General features: G+C 38.6%; 1 long non-coding RNA gene across 4 annotated transcripts; it reads left to right on the top strand.

Moving 5' to 3' along the window:
• The first annotated feature begins 11 nt into the window (after window positions 1-11).
• LOC142829363 (uncharacterized) lies at window positions 12-12,321 on the top strand. 4 transcript variants are annotated; one of them, XR_012903749.1, is made up of 3 exons: window positions 12-149; window positions 531-2,651; window positions 5,151-12,321. It is a non-coding gene; the product is annotated as an uncharacterized LOC142829363 (long non-coding RNA). The 4 variants fall into 4 exon arrangements; XR_012903751.1 differs by having other exon boundaries at window positions 5,173-12,321; XR_012903748.1 differs by having other exon boundaries at window positions 531-1,908; window positions 2,566-12,321.
• The last annotated feature ends 4,222 nt before the right edge of the window (window positions 12,322-16,543 follow it).

The following is a 16,543-nucleotide window of genomic DNA, read 5'->3' on the forward strand; positions in this document are numbered from 1 at the left end:
GTTCTTATGTTCCAGGCGGCTTCTTCTCCTTTCCGCTCCTACAAATGCCCCCGAAGGAAGCAGCCGGGAGAGGTGACATCGATCCGCGGGAGGAACAAAGAGAATTGCAAACCGCTACACGCCGGATTGCGGTGCCGGCGGGGACGCGGGTGTGTGTGCGTGTCCGTGTGCTCAGTCCTTGGCGGCGTGGTTAGTTGCCCGCTGCCGAGGGCGGAGGTCAGGCTCTGGATACGGCTTCGAAGAAGCGATTAGGGAGATCTCTGTGAAGTGCTAGTTCTCTGTAACAAAGGGGGAAAATGAGTTGCTTAAAGTAAAAAGGCAAAAAATCAAATGTCAAGCTGGAAATGAAGTATTGCGAGACTTTTTAATTGCAGCGTCCTTCCTCTTTCTAGTTCCCATCGCATCCCTTCTCCAAATTGCTTTTCCAGCCTTCAAGAAAGGCGGTCGGGTGGGACGGGTGCTCTGAGCATTTTCATCCTTCTGTCCTTTCTGTTCCCTTTTAAAACAATCCCTCCTTTTCCCATCACTAGGTGGCGTGTGGATGACAAGAAGTTAATTCCTCAGCTCTCCTAAAACTGTCCTTTTGCAGAGATCGAGGGAGAGAAGCAATCTGCCTGAGCCCAACTAATTGTTCCTTTTAGAAGATCGAAGTAGAACCAAAATTAAAGAAAGAAAGAAAGAAAGAAAGAAAGAGAAATTGGGTAAAGAATTGTGTAGTGATTATAAAATGCATCAGATTTTTATTTGGTAATATCTACAGTAATGTTTAAGGGTGTATTTAAAAAAATAGATTGTAAATTTAGGCAAATTCTGCCTAGATGAGTAAAAAGTACAGAGGTTAGTGATATAAATCCCCAGTTTTAAAATGCTGTTTTACTAGTATCTGGTAAGCAAAATGAAATTGTTAAAATACTGAAAACAATCAGTCTTTTTCACTGAACTTGCAAAAAGCTCTCTCTGCTTCACTAATGTTTGATTTGACATAGTAATAACATAGAGAACTACAAATCTATCCTATAGTAATTTTCTTCCTTCAGTTTTTTGCAGTTTTAGCAAATTCTTTCATCCTTGTATCTCTGGACTCAATCTTAGAAGTCTGACTTATAAGAAGAGACAAATCACTGCATCTGGCAAATCATTGAAAACTAGGAAGTATAGCAAAGTCTAAAACTGTACTTTTAAGTGGACTTGGATGTTATTAAAATAGTAGGGTTGACTTTTAACACACACAACTATATTTTTGGTGGATTTCTATTGAGTGACAGTGCTCTAGCAAGAAAAAACATCTGTACTTCCAATGAGATTTTTCTAAAAAGTGAGTTATCTATATAAATTAAAGAGGTAAAGATAATGAAGAATACAATCCATCCAATTTCTGAATTAGGAGAACTTTGGATCGGGGCATAATCAAGCATACTAAAATAACGTTAAAGGAAATGGAGCCCTTGCATTATTTTATTAGAAGTGTTATGATTCAAATCTAAATGCTCACAATATTATTCCTCCATTTTTATATTGTTGGAAACATGTAAGCATAAGTAAAGTGCTATTTTTTCTAAAAAAATGACTTTTATTATTGGAGAAAGCTTTAAGAATCTTTATATTTTGCTTTTTAGATTGGCTGTCATTTTAAGTATCTATAAGACAATGCTTTAACACCATATTAATTATAAAAAGGTAGTAAGGGGAAGGAATTTAGTCCCTACTCCTCCGTTTGCCAGAAAATGGGAATGAGTGACACCGAATAGATTTATTTGATGATTACCAGTTTTGTTTATTCCTTCTGGAGCACCTGGCATTGGCCATTGTTGGAAGACGGATTGACCTTTGGTCTGACCCAGTATGGATGTTCTTACATAATGTTATTGATTATTCTTATAAAGAGACTTGCTCTCCAGTTTCCAACAGGTTGGTAAAAATAAATATGTAAGGGGCTTTAAATATCAGGGATACCATTTCCAAATGCTAAATGAAAGGGCTGGTCTCTGACGTAGTGATGTCAAAAGATAGTATGACCACTAACAAAACATCTGATTGATGTTTTCATTAGTTCAGCAGTGAGACATATGATAGTAAGCTCTCCTTCTAACCCCCCTTTTTTTGTGAACAGCCTTTGCCTATAAAGTGATTATCTCTTTTTTGTAATCTTTACGTGTATTTTTGCTTTGGATTTCTATCTATCTATCTATCTATCTATCTATCTATCTATCTATCTATCTATCTATCTATCTATCTATCTATCTATCTATCTATCTATCTATCTATCTATCTATCTATCTATTCATTTTTACAGAATTAAATTGTGCAGTCAGAACTCATTCTCCTGAGCTTCCCCACTTGCATAAATGAGGATAGGTTCCCATAAAGACCTCACTGAAATTTTGACATTGCTTTAAATATGAAACAAGAAATCTATTAAAAGCTGCTAAATTGGAAGACAGCATAGGTCACAATATTTAGATAATTACATCTTGAACTTCCACTTTTTAAGTTCTAAGTTTGAGGTCAAAAGTGATTGAAAGTAATGTCTTTCAGAGAACTCTATGTTAAATGTTTTATGTCTAGTTCCTATGAAATAGGTGTCCAAATTACAGAAACAGTGGTACCTTTCAAACATAGTACCTTCAGAAGAGAAGGTCAGGATTATGCAGGTAAGCACATTATACTCCTTTCTCATTCCAGTATAAAATATATTAAAATATTACTGAGATGCATTTCTAGAGAAGTTTGAACAACAAATTTGTGTTCTACCTGTTCTGTGCACAGAGAATTTTCAGTCTCCAATATAATTAATCCCACACATTTTTGGAAGACTAATTTCATATAAGTATATAATCAGTGTGTTTCCTGAAGTCAAAATCCTCTGTATTATCACTATCAGCTACTGGGAAATTGGCATGATGTGATAGAGGATTATAACTTCAAATAAGAATGAAGCAGGAGAAGCACTAAAGAAACAGAAAATCACCAATAATTGAAATGATGGAAGAAAATGATGTTGGAGACTATAACAATATAATATAAAATAAATTGCTTCTAAACAGTTTTTCAGAATTCTCCTATGAGGTGCCAAGAGGTCTGTATGGATTAAGCAAATTAAAGCCTACAATGCCAAAGAGTTATTGCATTTCCTTGTTCATTTTCTGTAATGCATTCTTGATATATTTAGAGTTTTGAAACCATAAACTTTGTCTGGTACACAGAATCATATAGTCTCTGTATTAATAATTTGGTATTAAGATAATACTCCATCCTTAACTTTCAATATTATGATTTCAGTAATGGAATGATTTAAATCTATATTGTTGGATTTCTTGTGATAAGATTATGGGGCTAGCAGCACCAGTACCTCCTTTCTGATCTCTCTGGCACGCCTTAAGGTGTGGCTTACCTTGAAATGGAGTCTTGTGATTCTTACAGTCTTACACAAGGATTTGCATAATGCCCGGTGTATACCAACTATTTATCACCCTGCAAGGTACCTGCATTTTTCTCCTTCAGGATCTTGTGACAGATGAGACAGACCAATAGCTTTCTTTAATAAAAAGGATTTTTATTTAGCATTTGGATTAAATGTTATATAATCAAAGGATATATATTTTTAAAAACCTATACAGAAAGCAGCCTCATCTAATGTGACTCTTCATTTCAAGCTACATTACATGTGTTTTCATCCTAAATTACAGAAACTGAAGTGATCTGACTTACATTCTCCTAGCCTACTTCTTCACTGCACCATAGTTCGAAATAAGATATGCAATTTGAGCTATGCAAATTGAGTATCTTATTTTGATCTTATTTCAAAATAGCTTATTTCATAATTTGGCACGATCTACATTTTGAAATAAATTGCCCTACAAAATATGCAACCAATGGGACACTAATTTTTATGTTAGGTAGATCAGGTTGGTCATGTGACAAGGGGAATCCATGGGCATTTTTGGAATTGATACTACTGATTCTTTAGGTCCCTTACACTTCATGGAATGATGTTTACAGGGATGTTGGAAGAGCCAGCCTGAAATAATGGGCTTGTTGTGATGATGTGCGTTAGTTATTTCAGGATACTCCAGTATCCCTAAATAGCATTGCAGTGTAGACATAGCCCTAGAAAGCCCAGAGTTTCAGTAGCCACCTTAATCACTATTCACAGTATGACCTACTACTGTTCTTCTCCTTTGCTTGTCTGTGATAAAGAGAGTCCTTTCATCTGGGTCTGTGTTTTTTGTGGTCTCCCTCCCTTCCCCCCAGTGAGCAGGTGCATTCATTAGGGTCTATCCAGAGAATGCCCTTCTAATCTGTTCCATTGATTGGGCAGCTAGACCTATTTAGTCTCAATGAGTTCTAACCACCCACTTCATGACTGTGACTCTCCTTTATGTGAGGGCATTGAAACTATCTGACTTGAAGTAAAGCACATAAATCAAGTTTTGGGAAAAGGATTAAAATTTACTATTTAATATCATAGATACTAACTCTACTGGAAAAAAATAGCCACTATTCACACACACCAGCTGTTTGGCAGTGGGCTGGAAGCACTCTGGTGGGAAGAGGCAAAACAAGGGTTGGGACTCCAGGGAGGAGGCAGAGCAGGGGCAGAAAGAGGCTGAGCCTGAGTAGGGCTTTGGGGAAAAGAGCAGAGCAAGATCTTAGCATGGAGCACCCACCCAGAAAAATGGAAGTTGGCAACTGTGATTAATACAGATAATTATGGTTATATAATCAGCACAATCTGCAATGTTATGACCTTATTAAAATCTAGTTTGTCTTTAGTCTGTGGCCTAGACAGCAAGATCAGCAAAATATTTTGGATTGGACTATCATTTGTATATGGGGGGGGGGGGCAATAACAGAAAATTATTAAACAGCACACAGGTCACTCCCCAGAGATCTGTGTGGGAAAGATAATCTATATGCATAGATTTCTTACTTTCCATATGGAAAAAAGAATGACTGACTTTTCAGCACTATCCCTGGATCTTGTAAATGGCTTTCTGTGAAATCAGGGGTTGGTGTGTGGTGAGAAGGCATGGCATGGATAAGGAAAAATCCACTACATGCACTGTTTCACCACTAATTCCTCAAGAAGAATACTTGAATACAGCCACAATTAATTTTAAATAGAGCTATGCTCTCTTTCCCTGATATAGAAACATCCCTTTCCCTGTGCAGGACAGTGGAGTGAACCAGAAGCCTCGGAGGTACAGATGAACCTGGAGAATCTGTAGGTTCCAGGGAACTGTTTCTGAACAAGGAGGAAGGAAAATCCCCATTTGTCTATGGATGGAGTAATCTGAAGGAAAATTTACTGAGGATAACTTCAAAGATTGTCTTTATGTTTTTCCATGAGAAGACATCATTTAGTCCCAAATATTTTCCTGCAGCTTTCTCAACTAAAAAATACTTATTTAATCAGTTTTCTATAATGTTTGTTATGTATCATAGGCTCTAGATCTTTTTGAAAACCAGAATAAATATTACACTTAATTGCAAAGGAAATGTCAGTTGGAACTAATAATATTTTACCTACCAGTGAAAAGGTAAAAGCAAATTTTAAACTTAACCTACTGTATACAATGATATATGAGAGAGTTCTAATTTTAAACACACATTATTTACTTGACATCATATCTTTAAAATGATACATTAGGCTCATTTTTGTAAAGACTGGAGGGTCTGATCCCCTGAAGGGCAAGCATGCCATTAAGTTTCATAAACTCCAAAGCCAGAAGGGACTATTATAATAATAAAATGTGACCTGCAGTTTATCATAGGCTACAGAACTTCCCCCAAAAGTTATAATTTCCTACAACATATATTTTAAAAACATCCAATAGTGATTTAAATATGGTCCGTGATGGAGAATCTATCATAACCGATGGTAAATTGTTACAATGGTTAAATACCCTGACTGTTAAAAAATGCCTCCTTGCAGACTGAATATGTCTAGCTTCAACTTCTAACTGTTGGACTGTGTTTATAACTTTCCCTGCTAGATCAGAGAGACCATTATTAAATATTTTTTCCCCGTGTAGATGCATATATACTGTAATTAAGTCACTATTTAACCTTCTCTTTTTAAACTATGCAGATTAAGCTCCTTGAGTCTCTCACTATAAAACCGGTTTTCTAATCTTTTAATCCTTCTCATGTTTCTTCTCCAAACTTTATTCCGTTTATCAGCTGCAAGGGTCTATGGACTAAAACCGGAGTCTACAGAGTCTGATGTTCCCACAATGCCATTAGGAGACCATGCAGAGCCCCAGCCAGGAACCACTGTGGAAAGTAGCTGCCTCAGTAAGTGCCACCCAAGTGAGACGGAATGACAGTACCCTGTTACTCTCTGATTTGCCAACTGCTCTGTCTAACCTAAGGAGTTGGCCCAGAAAGTTGTCTGGGAAACCTCAGACTTTGGCTGTTGTGACCCCAGATTTCACCTGGTCTTTTGATCCCATCCTGACTCTGATCCTGACTTTTTCCTCCTGATTCTGGCCTGGTATTATTTCTGTTCTCTGACTCTGCTGCTGCTTCCTAATTCTAGTTTGGTACTATCTCTGGTCTCTGGCCTTTGTCTCTCACTCTGACCCTCTTATTTATTGAACTTGGCTTATGTGAGCCATTTAACTCTTGTTCTGTGATTAGTTCCTGATGCACAGATCCCAGCAGAGAAGTGACTGTTAGTACAGATTGTTCTCTTACATCAGCATAATACCTGAATTGTGGACAGCAGCCACATTGCCCGAGTTTTCCTGAACAGATTTCAGACCCTTGCAGACAGAATCTATCCTGAAACAAAGAGTGGTTTCAGAGCAAAAAGGTGCACTATCAACATGATCTTCTCACTGACACAACTACAAGAGTAATACAAAGAATGTAAAAAAAAGCCATTTACATAGGCTTCATTTATCTCAAGAGCTATCAAGTTATTAAAAAAATCATGATTAATTTCACAATTAATCATTGTTAAATAACAGAATACCATTTGATTTAAATATTTTGTTGTTTTTTACATTTTCAAATACATTGATTTCAATTGCAATGCAGATTATGAAGTGTACAGTGCTCACTTTATATTTATTTTTATTACAAATACTTGTACTCTGAAAAACAAAAGAAATAGTATTTTTCCATTTTCCCCTTACAATTACTATAGTGCAATCTCTTTATCATGAAAGTTGAACTTATTGGAGATTCTATTGCCCATGTGTTATTTACAATGTCACCTGAAAAGCATTTGCATGGGACTCTTGTAGCCAGAGTTGCAAGATATTTGAATTCTAGATGCCTTTAAAGATGCAAATATTCATTCATGCTTCAGTCACCATTTTAGAGGACCTCGGTCCATGTTCATGACAGGTTCTGCTCAATGATCCAGAGCAGTATGAACTGACATGACAGATTTTCATTTTCATCATTTGAATCAGATGCTATCCACAGAAGATTGATTTTCTGTGTTGGTGGGTTTGATTCTATAATTTTCCACATCACAGCGTTGCTTTTTTAAGACTTATGAAAGCATGCCACACATCGCGTCTCTCGGATTTTGGAAGGCACTTTAGTTTCTAAAACTTTGGGTGGAGAGTTCTATCTTTAGACATTTCATATTGGTAACTTCTTTGCATTTCATCAGATCTGAAGTGAAAGCGTTCTTAAGCCTCAAACACATGTTGTTCATTTATCTGTATAACCCAAATTTTAAAAAATCATAAAAAGAAAACCAAAAAAGTGCCACAGTGGCTACATAACAAAGTAAAAGAAACAGTCAGAGGCTTGTAGCCTGGGAATGAGTTTAGTAAAATGTGGATGGCTAAGACTCACCAATCTGATCAGGAAAAGATCTAAGTTCGTCCTCTATCCCAGGTTCAGTGGACCCAGTTCAGTGGAACCACAAAGCTCTCTCTCTTGAGGGTCAACAGGTGATGGACAGCAATCACACCTTAACTCCGAGAATGAAATAGAAAACAGCTTTATTGATAATGGGATAATGATTATGATCACCACAGCAAAAACAATAGTAAGAACACAGATCACGTGAATTCCTTCCCCAGATGTCATTAGCACAGTCAACTTAAAACTTATCTACAAAGAGTAATAACAATTCCTATACACACAAGGATCCCAAGGCTGGATGGAGAAGAGTGGCTTCCCTTCCCCTGGAAGACCTGGGAGCAAGTGTTAGTAAGATTCCTAAAAGCAGGCTTAAGCAAGATTAAAGGAAGGAAGAAAGCTGTTACAAGAGGGAGAAAATAGATCTAAGTTCTTAGTTTCTCTGACCTTATAAGAAAACATCTCAAGGCGGACTGCTTCTCAGCTGTGCGCTGATTTCGTAGCCCAGATCCCCTGAATCACTAGGCCTAAATTCCCCTTTTGGTGCCAAAGTGTTCTAGATATACCACCCCTTTTCCATAACTGGGCCTAATACCCCAAGATTTCTGATGGTACCGTCATTGATTGGAAGAGATCTTTGGGTAATCTTATGAATATTTATTATGGGTGACTGATCTTTCTTGGATGCTGCCCCTATAATGGGGAGCAGGTTTAAAACTAATAAAAGAAAGTTCTTTTTCACACTGCGTGTAGTCAACCTATGGAACTCGTTGCCAGAGGAGGCTGTGAAGGCTAGGACTATAATAGAGTCTAAAGAGAAGCTAGATAATTTCATGGAGGTTAGGTCCATAAAAGGCTATTAGCCAGGGGATAAAATGGTGTCCTTGGCCTCTGTCTGTCAGAGGCTGGAGAGGGATGGCAGGAGACAAAATCGCTTGATCGTTGTCTTCGGTCCACCCTCTCTGGGGCACCTGGTGCTGGCCACTGTCGGTAGACAGGATACTGGGCTAGATGGACCTTTGGTCTGACCCAGTACGGCCGTTCTTATGTTCTTATACCACAAAGAAAGCGCGGGAAGCTGCGGTCTATAAGTCTCCATCTGTTGCTATTGCACAAAGAGATTGAAATGTTCATAACTGTCAGGTTAGCAGATTTATGCCATAAATTCTGGGTAGGATTCAAAAAATAAACATGTGCTGACCGCAAATTCTTGCTTCACCCCTTTATGGAAAATTACACAAACAGGGCATATATTTCACCACTTATGTCTTTTGCCATCAGCCATCTTACAGAACCTGAATTCTGTAAACCCCTTGAATTACCAGCATATTTAAAATCTATAAAAAGGAAAATAAGGATAAAATAATAAACTATTACTTAACTAAAGCAAATATCATTTTGATAGTCTGAAATAAAGCAAATAACGGTTTGTAAGCTACAGGTTAAAAGGCATCCATTAAAAAGTGGAGGTTAAATCCTAATGAGGAAAATGAAATGAGCAGAAACTCTGGCAAGGGAAATGTAAAAATATCATTAGCAAGGACAAAAAAAGATCTGCTGTCCAAAGACTCAAAACATTTTTAAGTACATCAGAAGCAGGAAGCCTGCTAAACAACCAGTAGGGCTATTGGACGATTGAGATAGTAAAGAAGCACTCAGGGATGATAAGGCGATTACAGAGAAACTAAATGCTTTCTTTGCTGAGGAACTGAGGGAAAGTCCCAAACCTGTACCATTCTTTTTAGGTGACAAATCGGAGAGACTGTCCCACACTGAGGTTTTGGAACAAACTGATAAATTAAATAGTTATAAGTCACTAGGAGCAGATGGCATTCACATACAATTTCTGAAGTAACTCAAATCAACTTCTATAATAAACGACTGGAAGATAGCTAATGTAATGCCAATTTTTAAAAAGGGCCCTGGCAGTGACTGTGGCATTTAGAGGCTGGTAAGCCTGACTTGAGTACCAGGCAGACTTGTTGAAACTAAAGAATAAAATTCAGACATATATATAAACATACTTTTTGTTCATTAATTTTGAGTGACTCCTAGTTTTTGTACTATTAGGAGCAAATAGAACTTCCTTATTTACTTTCTCCACACCAGTCATGATTGTATGGACCTCAAACATATCCAGGCCCACTGACAGCAATTCCTGACTTCAGTACAGAACAATCAATGGCCACCTAAGTACATACGAGCCTCACTGGAAAGTGTTGCACCTGTGCTGGGTGGTGTCCAGCTTATTGCTCACTGTGTGACTGGGTGTGTTCTTCCAGGGCTTCCATGTGTCTACCCTACTATCTTCACTACTGCCTTTAACCTTAGAGACACTACTATTTACCTCTCCTATTTTCCTACCCTTTGTTTCCTATTTTTTTTAACCAGTTACCTATCTATGAGAGGACCTTCCCTGTTTTCTCATGACAGCTTACTTTGCTTAAGAATCTTTGATCAGAGACCTCGTCAAAGGCCTTCTGAAAGTCTAAGTACGTTATATCCACTGGATTCCCCTGATCCACATGCTTGTTGACCCTCTCAAAGAATTCTAGTAGATTGGTGAGGCATAATTTTCCTTTACAAAAATGCACATTATTTAATAAATTTCTGCTGGTATTCTGTTATTGTTTAACAGTGTGATTAAAACTAATTAATCACAATTTTAAATTCAGAATTAATTTTTTAATTGTGTAAGTTATGTGTGATTAATCAAGAGCTCTACTTCTGATCCTGTCAGTAGAAGCAGACTATTTGTACTTCTAGAAAAAATTGGATGTCCATTTATGGTCTTAAGTATGATTCAGTCCTTTCATGAAATCATGTACTACACTGTCCAGTAGTATAGCTCAGATTCCAAGGCTTTCCTGATTCATAATGGGGATCAACCTGTACTACTCAGAGACACCTCTTCTGTCTTGGCCATGTGTGCTGAATGAATGATAGGCACGCCTCAAAGGACATCTACTACAGCAAATCAGCTTCTGGAAAAAGACCCAAAGGTTGCCCAAAATTGCATTTCAAGTATATGTGGAAGCAAGACCTCAAAGAAATGGAGAACTAGGAAGCTCAATCTCAGTACAACAGCCTTTGGAAACAAGAGCTTAACAAAGGTCTGCAGAGTTTTGAGAGGAAGCATAACAGCTTATCAGAGGAGAAAAGAGCTTGCTATAAGCAGAGCCCAAAAGGTCAAAACACCAACTTTAAAATGCATCAGACCCACATGTAAGAGACCATCACCGATGCATCTTTTCAGCCACATTCATGGCTTCCATAAAACCAACTGAGTAAATTCTTTACCTCTCAGGTGCACATATCCATGGTCTCTCTAGATTGAAGGATGCTTACTGGTAGTGGACAGGAGAAATGGACATAGTATCCCAACAGTGGTTACACCAGTGGTGAAGTAATTGCTCTATTGCTTGATATTTCCTGGTTTATACATCCCAGGATCACATTTGCTTTTTTGGCTACATTGTCAGTCCTTGAGCTCACATTCAGCTGATTATCCACTACAACCTCCAAGCCTTTTTCACAAGAACATGATACTAGCCACACTGGATCAGACCAATGATTCATCTAGCCTGATCACCCAACAGTGACTACTACGAGATGCTTCAGAAGATAAGAACCGGGCAGTTGTTGCATAACTCACACCCCTTTTCAATCCTGGCTTCTGACAGTTGGAGGTTTAGGAATTCCCAGAGCATTGGGTTGCATCCCTGGCCATCTTGGCTAATAGACATTGATTGAACTATCCTCCAGGAACTTGTCTATTTTTTAGCCCAGTTATACTTTGGCCTTCACAACATCACTTGGCATAAATTCCACAGGTTCTCTGTGTGTTGTGTGAAGTACTTCCTTGTGTTTCTTTTAAACCTGCTGCCTATTAATTTCATTGGGTAAGACCTGGTTCTTGTTATATGTTGGGGTAAATAACACTTCCTTATTGACTTAATTTGCCATTTTTTATTTTATAGACCTCTATTATATCTCCTCAGTCTCTTTTCTAAACTACAATTCCCAGTCTTTTAAATCTCTCCGTATACAGAAGCTATTACATAACACTAATCATTTTTATTGTCCTTGTCTTTTTTGACCGCAATTGCACACAGCACAGATGTTTTCAGAGAACTAGCAACAATAAGTCCAGTAGCTTTCTTGAGTGGCAACAGCTAACTTAGAACACATCATTTTGTATTTATAGTTGGGATTCTGTGCAGTACTTTGCATTTATCAACTTGAATTTAATCGGCCATTTTGTTGCCCGGTCATCCAGTGTCAAGGCTGTTCCCCACTCTGGAACTATGAATGCAGAAGTTGGGGACCTGAAAGAGAGCTCCAAAACCTTGCTTCTAAGGGCACTGGTTACAAAAACTTCCCCCAAAAATCCTAAAATCCAGATTTGGGGGATTTTGCTGCCACTATCAAGTGCTTTGATTCATATATTTATGAATATATTAAACAGAACCCATATTAAAACACATAGGCTATGTCTACACTTGCGGCTTCTTGCGCAAGAAATATGCAAATGAAGCTAAGCGTGGAATATCGCCGAGCCTCATTTGCATACCTAATGAGCTGCCATTTTTGTAAAAGAAGCTCTTGCACCAGAAGGAACTATCTACACTGCCCCTTCTTGTGCAAGAAAAACCCTCTTGCGCAATGCCGCTATGCTGATTATTTTCAGGAATAATGGCATTGCGCAAGAGGGCTTTTCTTGCACAAGAAGGGGCAGTGTAGACAGCTTCTTCGGGAGCAAGAGCCTCTTTTCCAAAAAATGGCAGCTCATTAGGAATGCAAATAAGGCTCAGAGATATTCTACTTTTAGCCTCACTTGCATATTTCTCATGCAAGAAGCCACTACTGTAGACATAGCCATATTGATTTCTTGCTGCCATTTTACAAAGCTATATAGATTTCTTTGAATCTGTAACATGCCTAACTCATTATCTGCCACTCTTCCATGTATATAATCTACAGATCATCTACTGATGATTTTAAGTTTTCTTCCTGGTCATTTGACAAAAACCTTAAATAGTATATGGCCAACAACTGATCTCTTTGAGACCCCACTTAGTGATGATTCCTGGTTTATAGTTAAGTTTTGAGACCTATCAGTTAGCCAGTTTTTAATCCATTTAATGTGTGCTGTGTTAATTTCAAATCACTCTAGTTTTTTAATCAAAATTTAGTATGATACTAACTCAAATGCCTTACAGACATCTACCATATATTATGTTATCACTATTACTTTTATCAACCACATTTTGTAATCTCATAAAAAAGGTATGAAGTTGGTTTGAAATCCATTTTCATAGCCTTGTATAGCATGCTGGGGATACCCACAGATGTGAACCTGGCTCAACAAGAATGGGTTTTATTGGTAATTAGATTGAATCATCTCCCTGCCACAGCAGTCTCTCTTCCTCACCAGCAAATTTCTCAAGGATCTCCTGGCCTCAACATTGCCTGGTATCTAACGATCAGTGACCTCCAGCCCCATAGCTCCTCTAAGATATTTCTCTACAATGTACAGGAAAAATAAGTTATTAGCAAAAGAGCATCAATTAAGTGATGCCAAGTAAAAGAAAGGCAGAGACAATTATAAGCAAATCAAAATGAAAACATATACAGTATTTAAAAATCGAACACTTAGCAAGACACAGTCTTTGTTCAAGATGGTTTCTCATACCCAGGGTCCCTTTTCCACCTTTTTAATGGCTAACCTGACTAGAACCCTCACAGAGATTAAATTGTGTATTTCTTTATTTCCTTAAGGCAGGGGTGTCCAAACTTTTTTCAAAGAGGGCTAGATTTGATGAAGTGAGGGCCGACCATTTTGCCTGACATTCTTTGAACCATTAAAATTAAATGCAAATTAACTATTTTATGCAAAGTTTATTGCAAACGGCATACTTTTCATTTCGTCACATGGATGACAAATCTAAACAGGTGTTAAATCACTCTGCCTTTCATCTCTGAAGGCCAGATGAAAAAAAAATCCAGGAAGCTGAAATATATGTCAGGAACATTGTAAAGTACATTACATATTATTGGTAATAAAGGTTGTCTGTCAACTTTTAAGTTAAAAAAATATGAACAGGAACATAACACCAAGTATACATGTTGTGTCCAAATATATTTATAACTGATTTAGACCAACTGACATTAACTGAGATTTTACAATGTATTCATCTCAATACATATGGATTCGTTGGGGGCCATAAAAGATAGATATTGCCAAATTACCTGGGGGGCTGTATTAAAGCAGAACACGGGCCGCAACTGGCCCACGGGCTGGACTTTGGACATGCCTCCCTTAAGGCAAAGAATAAAGATTGTGTGTAACAGGGTATGTGCACCTTGCACTGGATGGGGAATGTTAATTCTGTGCTGTGGGCTGAGCAAGCCACACCCCCATGTCCCTTCAGGGCATGATCTAAGTGCACCACTGGGATAAAAGGGGGTAGCCAAGCTCAGTCTGTGCTGATTGCTGCAGAACGAGGATTCTTCTTACTGGCTGCAGCTTGGGAGCAGCTGGAACTACTGACGATGGAAACCAGAAATTCTGAAACCCAGAGAGAGAGTGTTTGTGTGTGTGCATGTGTGCCTGAGAGGGATCAGAGTCACTAGGAACCTCGTGTGCCAAGAAGCCCAGGGATCCTGACAGTGCTTCGATGGCAGCTGCAAGACACATGGTAGTAAGTGGCTTGAGGGGACTAGCTATTGTCCTGCTCAAAACCAGCATCTTTCCATTACAGCCCAGCTGCTGCCATTTCTAGAGTCGTGGGATAGGACTCAGGCTGGCTACGTCTACACTGGCCCCTTTTCCGGAAGGGGCATGTAAATTTCACTAGTCGTCGTAGGGAAATCCGCGGGGGATTTAAATATCCCCCGCGGCATTTAAATAAAAATGTCCGCCGCTTTTTTCCGGCTTTTAAAAAAGCCGGAAAAGAGCGTCTAGACTGGCCCCGATCCTCCGGAAAAAGTGCCCTTTTCCGGAGGCTCTTATTCCTACTTCGAAGTAGGAATAAGAGCCTCCGGAAAAGGGCACTTTTTCCGGAGGATCGGGGCCAGTCTAGACGCTCTTTTCCGGCTTTTTTAAAAGCCGGAAAAAAGCGGCGGACATTTTTATTTAAATGCCGCGGGGGATATTTAAATCCCCCGCGGATTTCCCTACGACGACTAGTGAAATTTACATGCCCCTTCCGGAAAAGGGGCCAGTGTAGACGTAGCCGCTATGTCTATACTAAGGGGCTTTATCAGAAAAATGTACACAAAATGTGCACAAATTTTTTGGAAGAGGATTTTCTAAAATTTGGCCCATCTACACAGGGCCAAATTTTGGAAAAAAATCCCTCTTTTGGACTAGCCCTTCTTCCTCATGGGAGGAAGAAGACAGGGCTTCTGAAAGAGCACATCTGTTTTTCCTCAAAAAAAAAAAAAACAAAGCAGAAGAGCAGACGCGTTCTCTGGACACATTCTCTGGACACAGCAGACCTCCGGTATCCCGGAAAAAAATCCATAGTCTAGACATAGCCCTAATGAAGCAGATAGGGCCCAGGACCCCTCTACTCCTGCTGTCACCCAAACCTAAGTGGTGGCCCACTTACCTAGCAGCGGATATAGAACAGGGCAAGCGGGGTGGCTGCCCTGGGCCCCGTGCTTCAATAGGCCCCGCGCTCTGGGCCCCACAAAACTCTCATCTGTCCCTGCACTTACCTGATCAGCTGCCAGGACAAGGATGACTTTGCTGACTGCAGCTGTCAGGCCTCATAACCCTGAAATTGATGACAGTCTGGTGCTTTTTTATGGGCTGCAAAACCAAAAACAAACAAATAGATCTTTTGTTTTTAAAAAAGACCCCCATTCCAGTCTCTCTTTTACAGCCCCAAAGGATGTCTTCAGTGTGGCTTAAACTAACATGTAGTGTAAGATCTGTGTCTTTTTGTTGAGTATCACATCTAATATGTAGTGCATTTCATTTTAGTGTACCTTACCCTGGGTTTAGCTAAACATTTTTGATGACACGTTTGTCATAAAAATGGCACTAATATTAATTACCAAATAATGTTACAGGAATGCACTTATCTAAGGAGATTACATTCCTTCATAAATGTGCTTTTTTAAACTATATTGGTATATTAATGTGATGGAAAAGAATGTAATTTCCATCTTAAAGGAAAGTGGAAGTTTATGTGGAGAATGTAGTTTCCACTGACAGAAGAGAGAAAATTGCTGAGTTTTCAGTACCACATAAAAGTATCTGTCACATACATATCAAAAATAAAAAGTGAAATAATTAACTTTTGCTATAATAAAGCATTGAATACATCTTCAGTAATAGTAGCATGCTCCTTGCTTTCATTCACAATGGTATTTAAAATGCTTGCAAAGCATTTGCACTGGGCACAGGTAAAGCAATAGAGAGAGAGTCAACTCAGGCCACTACATCTCTGTTGCTTTCCAGAAATTATGAATGCTTAAATGGCTGCTGTTCAGAATTCCTTCTGAATAGTATTCAGCGCATTGTGCTGGTATTTTTCATGTCTCGAGAACTGATCAGACAGGAAATTATAGTTTGAAAAGTTCTGAGAAAAATGTATATTTCAAAATGGATCAATTATTTGTGCTATATACCACACTGTAGTAGAAGTGTTCTCAAGTATCAAAAAATGAAATATTTCTGGCCATGGAAGAATGCTATCATCAT

This window comes from Pelodiscus sinensis, chromosome 1 (assembly GCF_049634645.1).
Source record: "Pelodiscus sinensis isolate JC-2024 chromosome 1, ASM4963464v1, whole genome shotgun sequence".
Lineage (NCBI taxonomy): Eukaryota > Metazoa > Chordata > Testudines > Trionychidae > Pelodiscus > Pelodiscus sinensis.